The sequence below is a fragment of the Camponotus floridanus genome, unplaced genomic scaffold (genome assembly GCF_003227725.1).
Source record: "Camponotus floridanus strain SB8 unplaced genomic scaffold, Cflo_v7.5 scaffold49, whole genome shotgun sequence".
Taxonomy (NCBI): Eukaryota; Metazoa; Arthropoda; class Insecta; order Hymenoptera; family Formicidae; genus Camponotus; species Camponotus floridanus.
Genome location: NW_020229647.1, coordinates 524,439 through 544,175, shown reverse-complemented (window position 1 = coordinate 544,175; position 19,737 = coordinate 524,439). Strand labels below are relative to the sequence as shown.

At 39.7% G+C, this 19,737-nt stretch overlaps 1 protein-coding gene across 6 annotated transcripts in view; it reads left to right on the top strand.

Moving 5' to 3' along the window:
- Positions 1-19,737, top strand: part of LOC105251501 (RNA-binding protein Musashi homolog Rbp6) — a 591,643-nt gene that overhangs the window by 385,708 nt on the left and 186,198 nt on the right. Inside the window, exon 1 of one of the 6 annotated variants that reach the window (XM_011258384.2) lies at positions 13,694-14,596. The exons of the other annotated variants lie outside the window; for them this stretch is intronic. The gene's annotated coding sequence lies outside the window, so the exon portion shown is untranslated. Of the gene's footprint in view, positions 1-13,693; positions 14,597-19,737 lie in introns of those variants that run through there. 6 annotated transcript variants of the gene reach the window in all.

Here is a 19,737-nt window from a genome sequence, read left to right as displayed (position 1 = left end):
AGATATGGATAAGATAGTTCAACTGAAAAGAATCTTTTAAATTTCGTATTTATATGTAACAAGCTTTTGAGAATCTTTTACGTTGTATATTTTTATCTCAGAGTTTTTTTAATCATTTAAATTAGCACGTGTAGGTGGAAACTGGAAAATCACAAAATTTGTCTAGTTTTTGTTCTTCATTTCACGATGGGTAGTGCGCGCACCGTTCTCCTGTATAGACGCAAAGTCGTTGAATATGCATAAGTCATATTAAATTGGGACACCAAGTGTATGGTGTATCAGCGAAGACGGCAAGGATAGTGGATACCAATTACAGGACTTGGATAGACTTCGACCGTGAACGTGAACAAGAAGGGAATTAGAAGAGATTCGGGAAAGTATAAAGATATGACGCAGCGATGTCATATTTCATGTTACATTATTTTGCGCTGATGAGCGGTTAGTTAATAGCAGTTTATTAGTGCAGGCTTGTAAAAGATTCGCAACACACTTGTGCGAAACGGAATCGCTAAGTAGTTAACGCCTTCAAGTTAGCGCCTGTTCACGTAGCATTATTACGCTGATTAAATATGTGTAACAGCGTGCTGAAAGTTGAGAAAGTCTCAAATATTTGTGACTGACATGACAGAAAACTCGATATAAAACTCGATATAAATGCAAATATATCTGCCCAGAAATAAAATCCGTAAATTTGTATAAGTAATCTGTAAATTTTATTTGGAATAAAATAAGGGAGTGAAGCTTGCAAAATCAAGCAGAATTAAAAAAATGTTATTTAATTAACTACAACTCTAGCAGTCACATCAAAGCTGATGAAACAATTTTTTTCATAATAATATCATTTAGAGAGATGTGCTTGCATTAATCAGAGTTGTTTACGAGCTACAGAGACGTTTACAATTGTTTGTCAGCCGGATAATTTGAATGCGTCCGAACAGATGCGTGTTGGAACGACGTTTACATAATCCCAGCATTATTTGCGTCTCCTTTGGGGATCGACGGAGTTTCTGCCAAAAGAGCGAAGTGGAAAGGATTGAAGGACTGAAAGAGGCCCGTGGGCGGGGATGAGAGACAGAAATATATACAGCGAAATAAAGAGAAACAAAAGTCTAGATGGGAATTTTTTTCTCATCGAAGAATTCCTCGCGTTATGTTTTCGCGTAAAAGAGCCGATAAAGACCGAAGAAAAAGACGATAATAAAGGGAGCGGGCATAAAAACTTAATTTTCATTATCTCTGCTAATTCAGTTACGCCTAGCGGTAACGGTCATTTTAACGAGGAAAAATTTAATAGAGACTCGGTACAAAAACCGCATTTTCCGTATTTGGTTAACCGGTTAAGCGATCGCTTTGTCGAAAGGAATTAATGCCGTTAGCGTTAATTACCGGGATCCGGGAAGTTCGCTTATCAAGAGGCGTGCTTTCGGATGCTTAATGTGTGAAAAGTCGTTTGACGTTTACCCGTTCATTTTACGCGGTTTGTCCCGCGAGTCGCCCCGCGTCCCGTACATTCGTTAACAAGCTTACGTCCCCTATGCCCTCCGGCTTCTCTGTGCTCGGTCCTCGGGACAGTTTCTCCAGGTGTGCTTCCTGACCGCTTCTGACCGCTTTACGCTCGTTGACTTGGCTAATAACATAATACGTCGCGGACGTGTTCGGAATGAATGCCGAATACTCTTGGAATGTACAAACCGCGATATTGTTGGCTGCCTTTGACATCTCGTCTGCTAAAGCGAAGCATTTCAGGTTAAATTAGCCTTTCCGTCGTTTCTCCCTGTCTCTGTGTGCGAAAAAGTATTTGGATGTTTGCTTATTTTCTTTTTCGCAACAGAAATTCAGTTGTGGATTCTTAGAATTCTCTAAAATTTACTACAATCAAATTAATGCAATAAATAACTCTCGGATTTATCTTCGAAGAGATAGAAAGAAAGAGTTATTTTATCTCTTACACGTGGCATTTCAATCAAAATACTGCCGACTAAAATGTTTGTATTCCTTGCAAAAGAAAATAATGCGTGACAAATAAATTAATATTGATTCATGCGTTTAGATAGGCCGTATCACTTTGTATGAATTAGCGAAACGATTTTCACTCTCAGCATTCGTATTAAGCAACAAGGTTTGCTAACACGGCTTCTGGACCTGGTTTACGGCGCGGCCGCTAACTCGAGTTAAACGAGATGAATGTCGGTTCGCTAATAGTTGTTACGTATTGCCACTGGAGTCTGTTTAGTCCGCTCAGGGAGAGATTTAGACGAGCAACTAAGATGAGCTCGGTGCCTAACAATCTCCCCCGCTTTAATCTCGCAACCCTCTCCTTTCTCTCTCTTTCTCTCTCCCTCTTCACCGCCATCTTATTCTCCTTCGTTGAGATTAGAAGTCTCGCGCTCAGAACTTCGGCTGCGTTCTCGTCATCAAATTTGCAAGCCGCGGTTGACCTTACGTCGGTTTATTGCTATCGCGTTTCATCTTATCCTAAGTGTTTAAATACAAGAGGGCAATTGGATGAGGGATTAAAGATTAAATTAAAATTAAAAAACCCGTTGATTCGTTCATTCTTATTCTTATCTTCTTTAGAAGGGCTTATCCTATTAATTTTTCTGGGTTTTTTAATTTTAATTTAATCTTTAACATTATATATTCTGAAGCACAAGTTTTAATTTTAACAAGATTCACGTTTTAATAGCTAATTATTATATTTTCTGCTTAGTATTTTTTAGAAACTAATTTTGGTCGCTATACAATGAATGTTTTATTCTCGATATCCCGCGGGAATTCCTCCGGCGCGCGTTACATTCTTATCTCCACGATAAAGATAGTACGAGTAAATTAGTCGTGTTATCTGACCATGAGCAATCTCGTGGTGAATTCTCGGGGGAGGTTGTCCGACCGGAAATCAACTCTCGCGATACCGAGATCTGGATAGCCCAAGCTGAGTAGAGTGATGTAGGATATATTAGCTACGTCAGAATTCTCCGCGAGATCCGACTCAGGCCATCTTTCTCCTCGGTCTGTGAATGGAAGGTGTCTCTCCCGGGGATCTCCTTCTACCTCACGCGATGTATCGCAACGTCCTCTTGCTTTACCATCACGGCGTGTCTTTAAGCGGCAACAATTCGCTCAATATCGCGCCCTTTACTCGATCCAGAAATTACAGCGCGTGCCTGTATACATTCGTATTTACACATGTGCGAATAGAAGTCGTGGTAATGCATCGCGATCTTTAGTCGCGCGTCTGTCTAACGCCGGGGATAAGCCGGAATCTCTTGGCGAGAGGAGGATAGAGAGGAGAGGAGGCACGAAGGAGGCGGAGTTCCGGAGCTCATCAAGGTAATGCAGCTGGGATTATCCCGTAACCGAGTAGGTTCCCGACGAAGGGGCAAGGAGCACTGACACGACTCCGGGGGAAAGAGCGAACCTCTCACGATCCGGTATTAGTTGATCGTTTGATCAAGAGCCCGTTGAGATTTATAGCCACCCCTGACACGCTTTGTGTCCACTCGCCGAATAGGCAGCGTCAGAACTAACTGATTCGTTGAGCCGGCAGGTTCGCTCTGCCAATTTGTCGGCAAGTCATTTGTCCGGAAAATTGTACAAATTTTTATTATACTTTTGCGCATAAAACATGTAAACAAGAGAGAATTAATTGCGCTCGATAATTCAGAATTTTTTACTCACCAACGAAATAGATTATTCGAATATTTAGTGGATGTACCTTGGGGCTAATTAATTCCGGTAAAATAAGTTTTACAGACGCTCGTCCGACCATGGCCAAATATATCTCCGTGGTTAATAGCTACATCGACGTCCCGACGTTGCCCCGTCGTCCTGACGGGCAAGAATAAATAAGTGCGTTTAACAGATTGATTGTGTACAGGACGCTTTGGCGAGACTGGCTACGATCCAGTGCGCTTTCGTTGCACCGAATATAAACTTAATTAAGTCTATCATGATCGTCGACCGTTCTACGCTCGGAATTAACTCTTTATTCCGTGATATATCTCACGATACCGCGCAATATTTTTAGTCGTTTAAGTAGGATTTATGCGAAGGAATGATTAATATATATATTAATATATTTCTCGAGCGGAATTATTTTACACATTTTATTTACAAGATTTATATCACTGGAAACATGAAAGAGGGAGAGGCTCGAAGGACGAGACAGAATGAAAGAAATCGCTTTCTAAATGCCAACGCAAGACGCGCCCTTATTCTTATCTCGCCCGACGACAGTTTGATTAAAATGCTCGTTGCCTTTTTGTTGCAGGTAAGAATCGAAGAGGCATTTTCTGTCGGCGGCTCGTATCGCGCATTTAATCGGTGAGTCTTTCCCGTGAGAAAGCAGCAAGGAGAGATTCCAAATTAAACGCGACCGTCTCGCTCGTATTTATCTCGTTCATTGCCGATCGCGAAGTCGCGCTTCGAGGGAGACGCTCTTAATTACAGAGTGGTTGATTACGTTTCGGCGTGTCGATCGAGAAACGCGTCCGACCTAAAAATTATCGTCCGGAAATACGCGAGAGGGAAATCAGCGGTTCTGATATCGCGACGAGAGTCGATATCATCTGAAAAATGTCACCAGGCTGGACATTATTACATTTAAATTTTAACTTTGCATGACAGAGCCTTCGCGAAGAGAAACTCGGAGAAATCGATGTTTTTTTCGCTTTTTAAGTCAGCGACGCAAGTTTAAGAAATGTACATAGTAACGATCATTTTAATGCATTGAAAATTAATTTTCTGGAAATTATATTTTAGTATTATACGACGGCATTTTATAATTCAATATACATATATTTCATATTTATTATTTATATATATTTTCTTTGGCATAAATTTAATAGTGAGAAATTGGATGCGATCTTTAATAACGAATTTCGACGACTGCATAAAGTGATGCTAAATGAAACTGACAATACGGACTAATGTTTTGCGAGATTTTTCGTGACGATTTTATTTTCCTCCACGTTTTCTCCTCGTTGACGATCAGCAATATTCTGAAAAGAAAATATAACGTCAGTTAAATTTCCTTAATCTCACAAAAGTATAAAAGCGCTAATCTACGTATTGTCGTAAGTAACGCAATCAGACGGTGCGTTTTCCGTGTTTCTCTTTTAACCTATTTGCATCGAAATACATAAATAAATTGGTGCCAATATAGCAACCAATATTTTGTCAATATTATACCGTAAGCGCGTATTATTGTAATATCGAGTTATACGTCCAAATATGAAATTGAAATTGTTACAACAGTGCAGTATAATGTTACACAATGTGTGTGTGTGTATATATATATATATATATATATATATTCATATCTTAGGTAAAAGTCAATATTTTTGAAAGCACTAACAATATCCCGTGCATTTCGTAAAATCTATTCCACTGTGCACATTTTACAAAAAATTCTGATTCTCTATTTTTACACAATTGAGGTGAGAATATTAAATTTTCCTCTACTTCTCGTTACTCGGAGATCGAGAGAAATCGCGTAAAATCCTGAAAAAATGAATGAAGAAACCATCATACGTAGCGAGTGTGAGGCTCCTCCACGAAATTCATGTTGAGGCCTCAGACTCGCACCGCTGCGGTGTAATATCTGAAACCGCATGTTGTTGGTCGCCGAATCCCGCCTTTGCTACGAGAAAGAAGGCAAGATCCATTTCGAGCATTTAAGTCGACCGACAAGGCCGACGAGCGGTACTTCTAAGATTACCAGGCAGTTTCATTATGCTTACGAAAAGTCACTGTATCGCTTCCTCCGTGTATCGTGTCATCCCCTTTCTTCTCCCGCCTTCTCAACCTGGCGTCGACCCCGCGTACCTCCACGTTCATGGTTTCTTTCGCTTTGTGTCGCGCGGAGAGGCTCTCGAAAGCTCGGGACTATAGTCGACGTCAAGACCGGAGATGAGAGCACCCGGGAAGAACCGAGACGAGATTTCCTCTCTTCGCCCTCTGAAGTTTTCTAGACGCTCGTGCGGCTGATGAGTGTGAAATAGAGTCGATACTGCGTAACGAATGCGGGATTTTGTCGCACGCGCGTTGCTTTCCTCTTTTTGAGATTGCTCTAACGCATTAAAATACATCTGACCAATCGTATTTCCATCTACGATCGAATTTCTCGATTCACGAGGATAGTTGAAAATTGTACGTGTAATCGTGTTTTGAGTTTGATTGCTTTCGAACGGGAGATATGGTTCGCTCTACCAATATATGAGAGACAACCTCTACTTGTGTATTTTAATTATTGAATTTATATTATTTTATCATGATGGATGCTTTGAATTCATCTTTATTAATCAGTTCTTTTAATTATTCACATTCTGTTATTGAAATCTTTTATATTTATATCTTCTACAGGACAGAGTAAATGTATAATATTGCTTGCAAGGTAGAGTATAGCGAACGATGCAATTTTGAAGATTTATGTACTGTCACACAATTTTAGATAATTTATTATCAAGATGTAAGTCAAATATTGTACGCGTTACATAAATAATCGTACATTAATCTGCAAAGGTAATTTTGAAAGAAAAAACAAATTGGTCGGTTGGTCAAATGCGAATACGTGTATTTAGGATGGAATCTGATGACAAAGATTGCATTTTGTACCTACGTTTCACGACTATTCCGAGAGTGCGCTATTTTATACCTCTGTCGTTTTGTCGAAAGAACCGTAAATCCGAGTCTGATCCTCTTACGATCAACGTCATAAGAAGTGCGAAACGAGCAATATCCACTTCTTAAAGGTTTACACGAATAGAAGAAATTCCGCTTTCTTGCAAAAGTATCTGTGCGAGTGTAACATTTTCGTAATAGATTTTTTTCTTATATTCTCACCACCCAGCGGTATAATCCAAACTTTGCAAATCTTGATAAGTAAGATCAACGTCATATCGCATTCTATCGTAATGAGATAAAATCTGGATTCGCATATATTTAAGGAAATATTTCTTATTGATTAGAATAGCCATTGTTTTGTGAAAATACAAAAGTTACGCTCTCTTTTAAATATTATTAAATACACAATTACAACTTAATACATGCTGCAGAATGCAGACAAGTTTACGCAGACGAATGTGTGACAACTGTTTATATATTCTGGATAATTTTCTTCCGTATACGCGGATCTTAATATAACGCGAGTAAGCGACGCCGTCGGATTAATCGAGCATATAGTGTCACGTCGGTGGGCATATTACGCTCAAACCAATCTAACGACCGAGAGTCATTACCGAGCTTCACGGAACCGAGTTACTATGGGCACACACATGCGTGTACATTTCCGCAGAGTTACCTTCTCCTTTCCTTTTCCCATCTATACCTTCTCCTTCTCTCCCGTCTTTAAGCAAACGCGAACGACGTCGCTAAACTCTGTCCTACATAAATGCTTTCGACGCTTCTACTAATCACATGTTTGCCAACTACAATCATTCGCTATTTCTCCAGCACTCGGATGCGATGAATCGGTCGTTATTCCTTCCTTCGCGTAAGAGGATCTTGTTTGCATTCTTAAAGGTGAGAAGATAAGGTTTAAAGAAATTGTAAACAAGTTCGAGAAAACAAAGGGATAAGCACACGATTTTCGAATAAATTTGTAAATATATTTCACTATTAAATATGCGTGCACACATTATTTAAATTCATTATTTAAATTCATATACATATATCAAAGCGATAGAATTATATAATTTCAATAAACATGAATAGAATCACATTATATGAGTATTATGCGTAAATATGAATTTATGTAATAGCTTAGTGATTAAGATTATTATCAATATAGATTATTATGGCATAGATAATTACATCAAATGAATTACAAACATTTATGTTTCTCTATTAAAATTGATTAGTATACAGCTAGCATATAATGAAATTGATGTTAACTTGATATAAAAAGTGTATAAAGTTATAAAGTTTTTCTGATAATCTTTCTCCGAAATATAATCGCAAAGTAATCAAAATATATAAATGAATATATAATATTATCAAATAGCACATGGAAATTATTATATATTTACTATATAAGTCATGCTGCGCTTTATAAATTCTAATATTTATTATTTTTTTATAAATGAAAAGAAGGCTTCATTTAAATTATGAATTCTACATTAAAATAGTCCTTCACATAGACGCTAAATACCTTCATTCGTAATGAAACCGCTAAATATAATTTTTATCGATAAAAAGTCTTACATCTTGGTAATTGGTATGAAGATGGTAACTCTGTCTTATTAATGTCATTAATCACCGGATGAAAAACCGGCCATCGGGAAGAGAAAAATAAGGGCGTTCTGGAAAAAGGGAGAAGAATCTCGTAAATTTATCGCGCTGGTGAATTTTTCCGAGTACTTTTTCGCGAAGGCGAGAGTAAAACGGTACTGAGCATCGTATCGTTTCGCCGCAGTTTCTCGGCGATTTTTTTGCAGATTTTACTCGGTTCTCATCGAGTAAGGAACTAGCGTTACTACCGAAGCGAATCCGGGGCCTTCTGTCTTCGATAAAAATTCATTTCCTTCCTTTGATTTACTCCAAGCACCTCAGCCAATTCTGCACGCGGCGTCCCTTTCCCTCTCGTCCTTGTCTTTACTTTCTTCTCGCCGTTCTCGTGAAGTGAATGAGATAAATGCTTGGGAAACGCGAGGCGTTCTTACAACCTAGGATATAAATTTTTGCGCGTAGAGATTTGCGAGTAAGATTCTAGCGAAAGGCGATTCTTACAAGCTGAATTTCCTAAGGCGTGAAATCTTGATGAAATGCTAGTCGCCAAAAATAAGACTTGACAAACAGTAAGCAGTAAGCTTATTGTTAGTCGAAAATCATTGTAACTATTAAGAAAATAATAAATTTTCGGAAACAATAAAGATAATGCAATTGGAAGAATACTATATTTTTAATTGTTATATAATTCATTGTTAGTATTTTTTTTTAAATAAAATTAGGTTATTTTGTACATTGTAATTATTTCTAAAAGTTATGAATGAAAATTATTGAAGGAAAAGTGACTTTAATATTTAAAATTCTTGAAATTAATAAATTAAAAATAAATTGTTTAACATATATACAATTTACGACTGATAAATAAAATATAGATTTTTTATTTTACTTATATATGATATTTTACGTGCATATATGTTTTAATGGAATATTTTCTTTCTCTTTTTTTCTTTTTTCTTCCTTGCTTTCTTATTTCTTATAACTTTTACAATTCTATATATTTCATCTTTCCTTTTTATCAATTAGACTGCCTAAATTATTTACTTCTAATCTATTTTCATTGTAATGTAATCGTCACTATTCATTATTTCGTGAATAGTTAAGATCCTATCCGCAGATCTTATCATCGTTTTACGAAAAAGGAGGACGCATAAAACACTGTCAATATCGATTAAGACTTATCTCTGGAGACTCTAAGACTCTACGGCGGACAAGCTCTTCTCGGTGATGTGTAGCCGCTGGGAGGATCTTGAGGGTCGCTGATGGCGCAGTAGCTCGTTTTCGTGCGCCCTATTAATTACGAGGCAACGGCTCGCGTGATTCGAGCTATTTGCCCATCCATCCCTGGCTTTCTTGATCCATTCGCGTTTCTTCTCTCTTCGATCGCTCTTCTTTTTCTTTTTCTCATTTTTTTCTCTTATTCTCTATATCTGACTTCGGAAAACTCTTTGAACGAATTGTGAGCAACTGAGTTCAGAGTGAATGATTGAATAGGAGGGAACGGGGAGAAAAATTGAAACGAGGAAGAGACCTGGCCGAGTGGAGGGGGAGAGAAGTTCCCACGCCCTTTGAACATGTCGAACGTCTAATATTTTAGAAAAGTTTCAAGCTTCTCATTCTCAGTTTTTGCGGAGATGAGGAAGGAGACGAAGGACAAGTCGAGAGAATATCGAGAAGCGGTTTCGAGGTAGACAGACGAGAGGTGGGTCGTCCGGGATGAGCCATATTGCGGGGGATAAGTATCGAGCTCGAGAATCGCGACCAAAAATCCCGGCGACGTCATGCGGGAAAGGGCGAACTGGGTCGTGGAAGAGTTTCTACTGCGGTCGAACGGCGCAATCGAGCGATCCCTTCCTCCCTCTTCCGATTCCCTTTCCCTCGGCAATGTGCATCTTGCATGCGAGCCTCTGAAACTCGGCTGCTGTTCGAAAACACGCTGCCCTTGTACTGTTAGCGAAACAAATACCGATTGTGAGAGGCGGGTTAAAAGGGATTGAAGGCTGCATTGGCGTTCTTCGATATCGAGGTTTTCAAGAGTACGAATCCGCTCATCGATCTCGCGACCGAGTTAATGGTACTTTTTCATTTAGCCAATTTCAATGTTGCGATCCTGAGTATCTGAAAATTTTTAACGTTGCAAGTGTAATCAATGAAACGAAATCTTTTTCTGATGATTTAATTTTTCTTGATTCAATTTGATTTTCTTGATTTAATTTTTCTTAATTCAATTAATTAGATTTCAGAGTATATTTACAAAATAGAAATGGAAATAGAATTCTTTTTACATAGTACAAATGATTAGAGAAATTTTTATAAAAAGATCTTGTATAAAAAGTCTTTCTTGTGTATCATCTAGATATATCTTAAAATTTCGTGTGACATTTATATTGTTTCTATTATAAATATTTTAAAAGAAATTAATATAAAATAATTGCTATAAATATTGTAGAATTTAAATATACAAAAAATTATTAAATGAATACTTCACATTCTGCACATATAATCTAAATTCAGCTAAAATTGCTAAAAGAAATATATATACTGAGATATATGCATTTGCTAAGATATTTATGAAAATGTCAGTATTTGATAAATATGTCAATATTGAAACGCGTTATTTGAAAATTTGTCACTCTCTCGAATTAGCCATCTCGATCAGACTTTTCATTTCTCAACGTGATAAGGAATCGTGAGAAGCATTTCACTTAGAGAGATTTACGCACCGCGTACGTTTCGATTGCGTTAACATCTCGTCGATCTGGGCACCGAGCGGAATATACATTGACCGTAGAGCACCCCAGGAAAGGGCGGCCCCTCCCGTGTGGCGCGATAACTCAGTTACGTGCCAATATCATGATTACATGTCATCCTTGGCAGTCGACAGCCTCTAGAGTAATGATTATTGTGGGATCGTCGAAGCGGTTACGGGATCGCATTGACTGGCCGAAATCTCGAGGCCAGTGAATAATCCGTCATTCGCCCACTACTAACCGTTTCCGCGGTAACGCGCTGTTATTACATCATAAATACGCAACCGCAATGATATAATAATGGAGATTGAAGTAATTTCAAATTTTAAATTGAAAACGGTTAATGGGAATATTTATTAATTGGTTATTTATCGTAGTTTCAAGTTTCGAAATTATAATTTTTGCAATTCTTTATAGTGAACATATCATATTCAGAGGTGACGAGTCTAGTGTGGCTGAAATCGATATCTATATCTGTATCGACACGCGCGCGCGCGCGCATTAAATTAAAAATAGATAAAGTGTTTTAATACTCAAAGTACTCAAATACTTAAGTTTAAATACTTAAGTTATTTAAGTCAAAATTACCTTCAAAAATAAATAACGCATTTCTCTTTTTACATTTATAGATATGAAAAGAAGATAAGAATCTGAATAAAATTATAATTAACAATATTTGATGTCGATGCAACCGGCTCTTTTTACATGTACGTGACGTAATAGTGTTGAATAGCTTTTCCAACAAAAGCTATATATATGTATTACGAAAAATAAGACTGAGAGACAATATAAATTTATATACTAACGTGAGAAAGTCGATAAATTCCGAGGTTATCTTCAGTGTTATCTTCCAACATGGAGACGTCTCTACGCAGCCGGTGCAAGGATATTGCCAGCCATTGTAGTCGCGTCTGTCGTACGACAGAAGGAAACACGCGCCAATGCGGTTTTCCCGCCAAGTTCATTCAGCGTCTCGCTTTGGATGCAAGCCAAATGCACGCGAGCAAGCAACGCCCGCCTTTCCCCTTCACCCTTCGTCCCTCGGAAGCACCACTATCCAAGTATTAGGATATTCCGCTAACGTTATCGTCTCTCTTCCGTAGACCGTACGACAGACAAACAAACCGACATTCTTATCTTTCTCGGTGATAACGAAAGAACCGTAATATCGATATCGGTACACGTACTCCCGTAGAAGCTTGACCCGGGTTCTTACGATCAAACGGTTCTCTATTCCGTCCGATAACGGGAACCATTCGACCATATCCGAGGAGTCTCGACGGCACATTCCATAGCGGCGATATTTCTCGGAAAAAATGGCGATTCTTATGGCAGCTTCTCTTTCGCGAGCGATCATTGCGAGAGTCCGCGTAGAGAGGCCATACTACTGGCAGCCGGCCAAGTCACGTTGCGGCTCAATGAAATCTTTCTGGGTTAGGTTAGTTCCTTCCTTCCGCGTTAAGCGTAGGATACGTTCACACCGAGACGTTAGACGTGCGAGAGAGGCGGTCCTGGCTTCCGGCCAGCCAGCCAGGCAGCGGAGCCGAGGAAACAGTTGACTTCGGTATCCGACGGGGAGTAGTAGTGGTCAATATTGGCCGGACCGGGTTCCCGTTCTCGAGCGAGGTCTCGAACTACTTGGACGACGGGTCATCGCTGTTGCGTTATCTTGGCAGCTGTCGATAGAATATCGAGCGGACCGGATGTCCCTTGCACCTTCGTGCGGCCGTGTCAGCTCATTGTCGAATTTTTAAATAATTCTTCATCACAATTTCTCTCTCTGAATTCAAGTTTCGTGCCGTAATTGAAATTTGACGCTTCAAATTAGATATAATATACGTTACGTAATAATATCAACGAAATCTACTGACCAATGCGTATAATTGACAAAAATTTAATATACGTATGATATATTTAAGACGAAGAGGAAGTAAATAAAATTTAACAGCGGCACCGAGTTTAAGACGCAAGAAAATGGAAACTCGATCATCGCGATCAAACGTCGTCAATGATATCGATTCTACAAAGTCTCGTCATTAACCGGGAATCAACTCGTAGACGCGTAACAAGTAGTCGCAAGGTTTCTCGAGCAACATCCGGCGGTTCGCGCGAGCCTCTTCAACCTCCGTGTTGCCGATCTCCCTCGCTACCATCCCGCCGTCAAGCGAGCGTGGCTTGGCGCAAGCAGTCAGACAGTCAGCCTCTCTCCTGGCATTAAGTATTCCCGTTGGGTCGGCGTGGCGAGAAGGTTTTGTGGGCAGAAGGGGAGGATTGCGGGAGGGGAGAGGGGACGAAAGCGGCTCGGAGCAGCGTGGCGCGTCGGTCGATGCTGGGGTGTGCTGCTGGTGAAGGAAGGAAGGAAGCGAGCGCGAGAAGGAGAGGAGGGGAAGCTCCGTCTTCCTCTTTCTCTCCCTCGTGCGCTCCTCCATCCCTCTCTCTCTCTCTCTCTATCTCTCTCTCTCTCTCCCTCTCTCTTCGGATAGCTCTCCCTTCGTCTTGCTCCGAAAACGTACTCCCCTCGAGCGACGACAGCGCCCCGGGGGCGCCTGCGCGCCTCGGAGGGGTAGCGCTTGCTCGAGGGCGGAGGACGCGAAAGAGCGGGATGAAGGGGCCCCTTCCCGGAATACTCACTCGCCCCCTCTATCCGGCGCCCCACTATGCTGCCACCCGCGCGGCTTCTCTCCACCTCCCCTCGCTACGGCTTCACTCGCCCGGGCTTCCACGATCGCCCCATTCTGTTCTCGGCGTCATAGCGTGCAGCATTAAACCCGACGTACGACGACCAAGAGCGCGACGACGACCACCTGCCTGTGTGCTCGCAAGTCGATCTCTCTCCCTCTTTTTCTCTCTTTCTCTCTGTCTGTCCTGGGTGTTTGTCCATTCGCCTCCCTCGCACCCTCCTCGCGACGCGATAATCAGCGAGGAATAAGCGACGATTCGTCCGACGCAAGGTTACCGGTTCCATTATCGGACAGACAGAAGCCGATTGCCGACTCAGGAAAGATCTGTCGGAAGAGGGAAAACACGGTGGTCCCGTCACGTTCGCGCGTAACGTCGTCCGCTGAAGATTCGAGGATCGTATCTAGTGTCTTCCGCATCGCGAAAAAGTGTACGTTTGGCGCGAGTACCGATCGTACGTCCGGATTACTGTCTAGCCCAACTTTTAGTGTGAACAAAATTGGTGACAGTCGCCTACGAGTCTTTCGGATCAATGGTCTACCGAGCCCGATTTGATCCGTTGTAAGGAGCACCAGCGTGAGACTCGTTCTTCAGGATACATCCCAATCGTTAGTGAGAATACAGCAAGATCCACGGAAGTGTCAATCCACTGTACGTGTTGCACGATCGATCTCCCGCAACACGGACAACAGGTACACGCGCGTGTTGTGCTCGACAGAGGCGCGAAATCGTCGCTCTCAGCCGGTCGATCAAACGACTTGATCGAAACGTCTCGTTCCCGTTCCTCTCTCGCGGAGAAAGAGCATCGCGCCGATCGCACGGCACTCGGTACTCCACACGGTGGTACTGAGTGACCTGCAAGCTTCTCTTCACCCGGTGATCATCGCAAGGTGTACACGACGGCGGTCACCACGTACATCACGCCGCTCATCACCCCCGAGAAGGTACGATGCGCAACTATATTTCGCAAATCCTTCTCGTCAATTCCGAGCGCAAAAGCAGCCTATCTTCTTCTCGTCGAATCCCGTCGAGGGGCTCGCGGAGCTCACACAAGTGTCGCGGATGTATCGCGCGCGCGAGCGCGGGTGTATGTGTGTCGGCTTTTAGTGTTTACGTGCGTGTGTGTGGCACACAGTGTCTCATTGTACGTGTACGTGTATGCGTAGGCGCAAGTACGGATGCGTGTATGGCATGTATGTGTGTGTGCGTGTGTGTGTGTGTGTGTGATTACGTGTGTGCGTTGGCTGGGGGCATGTGTGTGGGTGGAGCTTGATCGTGAACGTCATCCGTCGGACAGAAGCGGACCAACCAACCGGGGTGTCGGATATTTTCTCCCTCTCTCTCTCTCTCTCTCTCTCTTTCTCTCTTCTCTCCATCTCCCTTTCCACCCCTTCTTCCTTTTCGCTCCCTTCTCACGCTTCATCTCTCTTGGTTCCTGTGTGCATTTCTCGCAACAATGTGCAGTGACTGAAATGTTCCACGGAGATGACAGCGAACAACTTCGCCTCTTGCGATTCGGCCGCGTTGTTCTCGAAATCTTTGTCGACTTCCGTTCTAGCCAATACGGCGATACGTAGATGACATTTATTTTTCCTCGCGAATGCTCCTACGATGCTTGAAATAAATTTACATGGTTTATTCTTAAAGACGGCGATATAAACGAACTGGTTTCCATTTAGATACATCATTATTTGTCGGTTACTAAATGCATTTCAAAGCGGTTTATGCAAACTTTTTAAAATATCACGAGATTAATGAGATACGAAACTCTCGTTACTAGAAAGAGTTAACAAGTCAATTTTATATTTTAAGATTTTTATTGCGGGAAAAAATAATTTTTCAGTGTACATGTTTCATTTCGACTAGTTGACTTTAAATGTTCAGTGAAAATAAAAAATAAATAAAATGATTTTATTTCTTTTGAATATTTGATATGAAAAATCTTTTTTGGAAAAATATCATATTCATACATATATATATATATATATATATATATATATATATATATATATTACACATTTTTCTGTCACTAAATATAATCTACTCAATGTTCTCACTGAAAGTGACCCACACAAATTTTCGTTTATATTGATTTTTATTTAATCTACAATATTCTATTTTAGCGAAATTAAATTTTAATTTCATATTACTCGAATTCGTCAGATTTAATTATTGACTTGGATTTCTTGCAAATGGACCACAAATATGTTAAATTTCAAAACAATTATACTTTTTTTTTAAATTAGAATCGACGCTGTTGTGTGCATTTTTTTTTATTTTATTATATTTTATTAAAAATATTAGAAATAATTGTTTAATATTTCATAATATTAAATGATTTTATTATAGGAATTAGTCTTTTTGGTTAAGAGAGATGTTCCGTAAAAAAATCAAAGAAATTGCGTTGTAAAAAATAATCCACGAATAATTTCATAGTAAGATGATTGAAATGAAACTTTTCCAATGAAGAGAGAATATTTATCCGATACTTCCGCATTCGAAGGCGATATCTAAGAATAATGTTGCGAAATAAATGAACAAGCTCTCTCATGCTTGACTGCCCATGGCATTTCGAGCAATATCCGAAAGGGTCGGTTAATTCTTTAAATAAGTACCGCGTAGTAATAAAGACGAAGTTTCCGAGGGTATTACGGCTCCTTCGCGCGCTTTTAATAATCTCGCCGCGTCGGTGCGTCAAATCGCATGAAAGAAATATTAATGGAATTAATAAGTTGAGTAGTCCGACGCGGATGATGGTAAAGAGTGTAAAAGAGAGCGAGAGAGAGAGAGAAAGAGATAGATAAATAGATAGAAAGAGAGAGAGAGAGAGAGAAAGGGAAAGGTAAGCGAGCGCTATTTCCCTCTTGCGCGCGCGAGAGCGCTCCGGTTTCTTATTAAGGACTCTCCACCCTCTCATACAAACTTATTATCTTAAGTCCTTCGCTTCTCGAGGCAGAACGATAACGAGATCGTTACTTTCGAAGCGCCTTGTGGCAACCGTCCAGCAGGATTTTGCCTTCATCTCTTTTTTCTTTTCCCCTTTCTCTCTCTCTCTCTCTCTCTCTCTCTCTCTCTCTCTCTCTCTCTCTCTCTTTTGTTGTCTCTTCATCTTGATTGCTAGCCGCATTGATCCTTCTGTCATTCCTAGTCATCTCCATCTTTTTATGGTTATTTGATATCAATCGCATACATCATCAAGTATCTTTATTACTTCCGGATTATTTTTTTTGTTCTTTATATTTTTTTCCTTCATAGTTATCGTTTTTTACAAATCAATGATTTGTCGTAAATATGTCTTTGTATCTAATTTAGTTGTATAGAGAGAAGATTTTTAACAAGTATCGTAATTGTCGACAAATGAAATCGGAAGGAGTATTAGATTTTAAATTAAAGTTCGTACTGTTTATTTTACTTTGCTTACATTTATTAGACTAATACTGAGTTTTTTCAATTATCTAGAAAGCAATTAGTTGTACATCCTGTAATTATATACTTTTCGTATTGTCAGGTTCTTTGAATTTATATCGTTATATTCCATAGGAAATTATATTATAGAATGCACAATAAATGCCATTCAGGATTATCTTTTCCCATTCGATTATAGCAAGGCATTTAAATAGAGTTCTTAAAACTTCCTGCCACGTAGACGGAAATTGCGGTAACACATTGTCACGCGAGATAATCGTCATACGGACGATCCATCTACCTAGTTCTACCCTTATCTCCACCGCCTTCGCACTCTCCCCTTTCGTTGACCCATATATCGCATCGCGTTGTAAAATTCATCGTTATCTGAAATACAATCTCCGCTCAAAATGTGTGTGGCGCGATTTTACAGCCTCGCTCGAGACGTCTAATATCTTTTTAATATCGCGGGCATGGATCTGCAACGTGAGATTCGCAAAACAAGAAAGATAAATATATTTCAGCAGTAAATTATTATTATTTTCAGAACATACTTACTATTTCATCTTTAATGAAGAATTGATATTTTCTAATAAAAATATGATTATTTTATATCAAGATGGATAGAATTATAAAAATCGATAATGTTTCGCAAAAATAAAAATAGTCATCAATGGAACTTTTTCGTATCAACTATTGACACATTTTCAGAACATCGATATTCCGATTATCGTATTCTTGAATGAATATTTCTCTTAACGATACTTCCACTAAATAATTTGACGAGAGGAAAATTATCACGTAGCATGTATTGTATCGTGGTTTTAATTGTATTGCAGTTTTAACGAGAGAAAAATGACCTAACGTATCTTTGAGATGTAGAGCAATGTTTTCATTTTCCCGCATAAATGTTGCGTAGTTGACAAACGCGAGCGTTTCATATGGAAGATATTTTGGATTTAAAGCGGCGGTAACGAAACGCGTTATTACGCGAACGAAAGCCTAAACTGCGCCCCTTTAAAGTTTGACGCGTTAGGATGGCAGAGGGTCGTTTTCCGCTGAGCACCCCACAGCGATGCGCCCTTCGGGGACAGGGCTTGATTGCTCTTCGCCTTTTCTCGAGGACGATATAGAGTCTTCTTCTCCTTCGAGATATAAAGCAAAATGCCAAAGTTTCCGGCTTGACGACTATGACGATGCGCTCTTTATATCGTCCGGCAACATCGCTTTCCGAGGAAAGTCCGAGTTACTCGTTTCGCGAATGGCAAAGGAAGTAAGCGGATTTGATGTCGCTCCCCGATTTCATTCTTGAAAACATGAAATACACGAAGAAAAAGAAGGCAATTAAAAACATTGGAGCTCTTAGATGGGAGATATTTATTCTAAAAGTCGCCAAAAGTGATAATTATATGAAAACTGAAAAAATTGTTTATATTTTTATTATTTTAGCAGTCATTCTTAGAGAAATTGCAATTTTTTGTGGTATTGCATCGCAAATAATGCAGCAGAATGCATAACTTATTGTAAAAATGTATCTTCCACGAACTGGCTTGGAATAAAAGTGTACAGTGTGAAGAGAGAATGGGAGATAAGTGCATCGATGAAGAAAAAATTAGGTAGTTGATGCCGCGAAAGGCGCGGTTGTTTACATCGAAATGCTTTTAAATCTGGGATGGCAGCACAAGCAGAGACAGTCCTCGCGATTCTCAGGATTTTCCATACAAATGCATGGCCACAATCCCTCTCATCTGCCGCCAACAAACGGCCGAGATGTAAAAACAGATGACTCGTTCGCGAACCACTCAAACTGGCCACTTTCATTTCGATATAAACGCAAGAGCTGCTAATGTCCACGTATTTGTTTTCAAACACTTTATAATCCTACGTGTAAAGAAGAAAAAAAAGACAAAGACTTAAGAATCAGAGATATTAGTGCAACATATTTAAATAAATAAAAAAAAATTTAAATGTCAAACTTTGAATTTAAATTAATTTTATTGTTTACATTTTTCATATCTAAATAATATCTTAAATATGTAGAAAAAATATAAATTATAATAATATTTTTGCGCATATCTGTCACATGTTAACTTATTTTAAGTATTTTATTTTTTTCATTTTTCTTTAAATAAATGTTTATTTCTCCAGTTCAATTTAAGCTATAAAGCAATTGGATCATCGATCGAATGTTGAAACTTTAATTGCACTTGCTGACATATATGATGTTTTACTGAGAATTTAAAAGACCTCATCGCGAGTTATGTGATAAATAATAGAATCAACAACGCGCGTTAGAAGGGAATGGTTGCGGCGCGCATTCCGCGGTTACGCGAATCTCGCGGTAATTATTAACAATATAATCCGGAAGTGGTATGGACCGGAGAGAGTGGAGCGGTCTGCTGGAGAGATAGAAGTCGAACAATAACGATAGCAGATTACTTTATCGTCACACCGTACACGCATATTTGTATGTGCGAATTGTTTGCGCGCAACATGTACGTTTTGCGTTCGTGCAAACTGCATCACATGTTTTTGCCTCAACTATTTTCTCTCTTTTTATCTATTTCGCTTCATCTCCCGCCCTTTCAATCGATTCTCGTTTTTTTAATTTCTTTGCGAGCGTTTTGCCAATTTGCACCTGCGCTCGCTTCGGGATGACTCTACTTACGCACGTATTCGA